Raw genomic sequence first — 6238 nt, 5'->3', positions numbered from 1 at the left:
TTAATTTTGGTTTTTTTTTTTTTTTTTTTTGTGTGCAGGTAGTAGAAGTGTTGTGGAGGCCCAAGTCCTCTTCCTCGAAGGGCAGGAGAAGGTTGTGGTTCCGATGAGCGGAAGTTTGTTTACAGGACAACAATATCTAGGAAGGTATCCAGAAATGGATGTATGTACGTACCAATGGTATTCGAAAAAAAACAATGATGGATTTCCAGCATTCACTTGTAACCGTTTAAGTTGGCCGGCCTGGAAATTTTTGAAAATAGTTGAATACCATTATACCAGTGTATGCATGGCTTCTTTGTTTTTTATTTATTCATTTTTCTTAAAATTTTTCTTTTCTGGTCCATATGGGAGAGTTGCTGAACTATTTGGTGTTGGAAAATAATATTGGACACTGCATTTATCTTTGTCTACATAAAATAGTTTTGAGATTAACTTGAATATAATCAATAGAAATATAAATGTAAAACTCTATCCTGTTATCTATTGAGGTGTATGTCTCTCATTAGAAGTTGGAGACTTATCAAGTTGATTAACCTGATCAACATTGAGTTCTTGAGATAAACCTAAAGACTTGTATCTGATAAACATTAAGTGAACTCGGACTCCTTATGGGATGAGCACGAGTTATGTTTCTAGGCCATTATATATACCAGTAGAAAGTCCCTGTGCTCACGACGTTTTTCCTAAAGAAATAACAGTCCCATTCTGTGAAGAAACAAGTAGTATAGCATAGAAGATTTTCCTTGGTTTTGTGTATTGTGAGATTGCAGTTGTGTTGCTGTGTTGCTGAGAAGATGATTACCGTGAATTGAACCCCAATTGATGCTGGTCCTTATGGTTATCACCTAGAGCAACTAGGAAACTCTTTAAGCTATTGGTTTTTGATTTCTACAGTACTGTGTTTGTGTTTATTGTGAAACGATCTTGACTTAAGTTATTATGCAATTCAGTTTCAGGTATAATATATGGTATCAGAGCCAATGGCTCTTCACAATTTCACAAATGGATTAAAGTTTTGAATCAGTAAAACCAATAGAGGAAATTCATTGTTCTTGTTTTTGGGCCTACAGTTTCAGCCTAAAGCCCGAGTCCATTAACAACCCGGTTTTAAAACCCAACTTGTTTCTTTTGTTGTTTTTTATTTGGAACGGATAACCTTGGCATATGAGGCTAATCACCTCAGATGGGATTCAAATCCAGAAAACTTAGAATAAGATTAGGACTTATTGGTTGCGCTTTTTTCGTTTTGCTTCCGTTAAATTTTTATTGCAGATGAATGATGCTGATGCCGAGGTAAGACCTAAATTTAGTTCTTATGAGATTCATTTCTATGTTTGAAATTTGGGAATACGAAATTGGAATACTGTGGTGATGGTTTTGAATTCGTGTACCCATAGGCATATATCAATCATAGTTAAGAACTTAATCCATATGATGAACTATATACATGAATAAACTTTTATCTCGTATGCAAATTGATCAACTGATGCATAAGACTACTAAAGTGCATACTGTATGAATGCAAAATACATAATGGATATATAATTCTCCCAATTTGGTTATAGCCTCATATTTTTTGCATTCATAAAATGAAGTTTTGATGTTTCTTAAACTGAAACCTAAATCTTAAACTTCAATGATTCATAAAACTCTAGATGTGGTATTAATTATGTTGCACAAAGTAACATTTACTATCATGTTTAGAGAGCTGAAGAAGAATCAAAACTTGTGTTATTGTTTATAAAGCTGTATTGTCTTGTGGTCTCCAAAGAGATATTTACATGTACAATTTTATTTTAAATAATAGTGTCTTGTATGATCTGTATTTTTACTTCTGATATGTTGAGACTTTTCTTTATCCTACCAAAGATATTGACTGTTTTTAACATATATCTAAGAGTACATGATTGTGGTAATACATTTAGAATATTAAGATATCAGATTTATACCACAAATGTGTTATCTGGTATGAACTTTATGGAACTTTTAGATATGTTTTCAGTAGCTAAACTTACATGTTTAACTATATAGGCTGAAATGTATACTGCAGTACTATACACATATTCAAATATATATATATATGCATGAATTTTGAAACTCATTTGCATTGATTTTAATCATTTTAGGAGTTGAGGTGGTGACACTAGGACAAATCCACTTGCTCACATGACTGAACTTTCAGAAATGGCGTAATCAAGTTGAATTTTACATGTCCATGAATCTGAACATGGATATGTGCCTAAATGAAGAGCAGACTGAGGAGCTTGATGAGGACAGCACTGCTGTGGACAGGAAATACTACAATGATTGGTGGAGAGCCAACCGGATGGCAAAGAATGTCATCAGAAGGACCATCTCAGATACTGTTAGGAGCTGTGTGGTGGAACCAGAGCTGGCTATTGACTTCATGGATGCCATAAGGCAGAAGTTCAAGGAATGTAGCAAGGCAGAAGGGGCAAGATTATCAAGAAAGCTACATGAACTGAAGTTCAACGACAGAGGAAACATCAGAACTCACCTGATGCAGCTAGAAGAAATTAACAACATGCTGAGGGACCTACAAATGGGGGTCAATGATGCACAGGTGGTGCATATAGCTCTTGAATCTCTTCCTGCTGAATATGGAAATTTTAAGAGTAACTACAAAGGAAAAATGGGAGATTGATGAACTGATCTCCATCTGCGTCAATGAACAAAACAGAATATTGAAGGATCAGAAGGAGAAGGCACCAACTACATCTGTCAACCTTGTACGAAAGTACAAGGGAAAGAGGGACATCACCCTCAGGCCAAAGAAGAACAAATTCAAGAAAGATGGGAAGAAGGCTTGCCTCCCTGCTGCTGCTGCTGCTGAAAAATTGCATAAAGTGAAATGTTTTTTCTACATAAAGGTTGGCCATATCAAGAAGAACTGTGATGGCTTCAAAAAGTGGATGGTGAAGAAAGGTAAGAGCTATAATTCTTTAATTGATTTCAGTAATTTTTTTGGTTATTATTCTGTTTCTTTGTTTGATAAAACTGCATTTGCTTTGGAAGTAAACTTCATAAATGTGAAAGCAAACTCATTTTGGTTAGATTCAGGCTCACCAATTCATATAACCAACTCAATGCAAGGTTTGCTAAGCAGGAGGGCACCTCAGAGGCATGAGAATACAGTCTGCGTGGCAAATGGCATGAAGATGGCTGTTAAAGCCATTGGCTCACTTCAGTTGGATTTAGGTTCAAATAAAAGTCTTTTTGTAGATAATGTTTTCTTTATTCCTTCCCTTAAAAGGAATCTGCTTTCAATTTCTTTGCTAGTTAAGTTGCGATGCAAACTAATCATTGATCATAATGGATTACAAATTTTTCAAGGTTCAGATTATCTTGGATGTGGTGTTTTTGTTAATGATTATTTACAATTAAACTGTTCTGTTGCAAAACCAGATATTATGTTAATTGAATATAATGAAAACACACTTAAAAATAACACTACTGTTGGTGTTAAAAGATCACTTCATAATGATAAGTCTGCATTTTTATGGCATAGAAGATTAGGGCATATTTCTAAGGACCGGCTTAAAACACTTATCAAAAATAAGACTCTATATGAACTTAACTTTAATGATCTAAATGAATGTGTGGAATGCTATAAGGGAAAATTGGCTAACAAACACAACAAAACTGCAGTAAGAAGCCAAAATCTCTTAGAACTTATACACACAGATATATGTGGACCCCTTAGGCATGAAACTATATGTAAAAACACATACTTCATAACTTTCACAGATGACTATTCAAGATACTTATTTATTATCAGAAAAATCACAAGCACTCCAAGCCTTTAAAATTTACAAAACTGAAGTGGAGCTACAGCTTGAAAGAAAAATTAAAAATGTGAGATCTGATAAAGGAGGGGAATTTTATGGTAGATCGATATACTAAGGCAAGCCAGCAAAAGGACCTTTTGCTATTTACCTTCAGGAACATGGCATTAAGGCCCAATACACTAATCCCTACAACCCTCAACAAAACGGAGTAGCAGAAAGAAAAAATAGAACACTCCTAAATATGGTGAGGAGCATGATGTGCACCTTAGGTCTGCCTAAATTCTTGTGGGGTGAAGCCTTAAGAACTACAAATTATATTTGCAATAGAGCACCCAGCAAGGCTGTAGAAACAACACCTTTTCAGACTTGGTGTGGCAAAAAGTCAAGCCTGCACCACTTACATGTATGGGGATGCAAGGCCGAAGCTAAAATACCAAATGAGTTAACTGAAAAATTGGGGTCCAAAACAGTGAGTTACAATTTTATAGGGTATTGTGAAAAATCAAAGGGTTATAAGTTTTATGTAGCTAAACATTCACCAAGGATTTTTGAAACAGGTCAAGCAAAATTCCTAGATGAGACTATACATAACTCAGTTTTTGAAGATCTTTCTTCAGATTTTGAGGAAGTCTCAAATGATGAAATGTTAAAAGCTTATCTACGCTTACTGCATGATCAAACCACAAATTCAGAAAATATGCAAACTCAAAACATATATCAAAATCCAATTGTAGTAGAAGAAAAACCAGCAGAAAATGATCATGTTGCAGCTGAAAACAATAAAAACATAGAGCTAGAAACTGCAGAACAACCAGAAATTGCTAAACCATCAATTAGAAGATCCCAAAGACAAAGAAAACCCACTTATGATGAAAACAGTGACTACATTGTCTATTTGCAAGAAATGGATGAGCTTCTTGCAGAAGACAATGATCCAGAAACCTATAGGCAAGCTGTTGAAGATGAACATCATCAAGAACAGTGGCAGTTGGCCATGGAAGCTGAACTTCAGTCCATGAGACAAAATTCAGTGTGGAAACTAGTAAAACCAAATCCACAACATAACGCCATAGGTTGTAAATGGGTTTTTAAAACAAAAAGAGATGAGAAAGGAAACGCCGAGAGACATAAAACTAGGCTTGTGGCTAGAGGGTTCACACAAAAAAAAGGAATAGATTATAATGAAAATTTTTCTCTTGTATCCACTAAAGATTCCTTTTGGATTATCATGGCTCTAGTAGCACATTTTGATATGGAACTTCATCAAATGGATGTTAAAACTGCATTTCTCAATGGAGAATTAGAAGAAGAAATCTATATGAAGCAACCTGAGGGTTTTGTGGAACCTGGAAAGGAAAACTATGTATGCAAACTTCAAAAATCAATTTATGTACTTAAGCAGGCTTCTAGACAATGGTACAAGAAGTTTCATTCAGTAATTTCATCTTTTGGTTTTACAGAAAATACAGTTGATGAGTGTGTATACCTAAAGACAGTTGGGAAGAATTTTATTTTTCTCATCTTGTATGTAGATGATATCATGTTAGCCAGCACTAATATGAAACTGCTAAAAGCCACAAAAAACTTTTTATCTAGCAAGTTTGATATGAAAGACCTAGGTGAAGCTCATTTTGTTTTGGGGATTGAAATTAAGAGAAACAGGAAACAAGGAACTTTAGGTTTATCACAGAATGCTTACATCTGTAAGGTTATGAAACGTTTTCATATGGAAACTTGTAATCCTAGTCCAGTCCCTATGTCTAAGGGTGATAAGCTCACTAAAATCACTAAAAATGGGGGGAAGTATGAAGGTGACAAGCTTATGGACAGTAAGCCTTATGCAGGGTTAATTGGTAGTTTGATGTATGCGTAGGTCTGCACCAGACCTGACATAGCTTTTGTTGTAGGCATTTTATCTAGGTATCAGTCAAATCCTAGTCATGAACATTGATGTGCAGGAAAGAAAGTCTTAAGATATCTACAGAGAACTAAGTCTCACTTGCTAGTCTACAGAAAAGTTGAAAAGCTTGAGTTACTAGGTTATACCGATTCAGATTTTGCAGGTGAATATCCTAATGACATGAAGTCCACAAGTGGCTATGTTTTTATGCTTGTAGGAGGTGCTGTGACATGGAGAACCATGAAACAGAAATTAATTACCACCTCCACAATGCAAGCTGAGTCCATAGCTTTGTATGAAGGAGTCTGTGAAGGCTTATGGATCAGGAATTTTTTGATACAGATTGAAGCTCTAAAATTCATAGTTCAGGGAGCACTTAAGATGTTCTGTGACAATGAAGCAGCTGTTTGCTTTGCCAAGAACAGCAAAAAGATCAAACAATTCAAAACACTTGGACCTTAAGTACTACAGTGTGAGACAAAGGGTTGAATTGGGTGACATAGAAGTACTCAATATTGACACAGAAAAT

The sequence above is a fragment of the Fragaria vesca genome, linkage group LG2 (genome assembly GCF_000184155.1).
Source record: "Fragaria vesca subsp. vesca linkage group LG2, FraVesHawaii_1.0, whole genome shotgun sequence".
NCBI classification, from domain to species: domain Eukaryota; kingdom Viridiplantae; phylum Streptophyta; class Magnoliopsida; order Rosales; family Rosaceae; genus Fragaria; species Fragaria vesca.
This window is presented reverse-complemented; position numbering follows the sequence as displayed.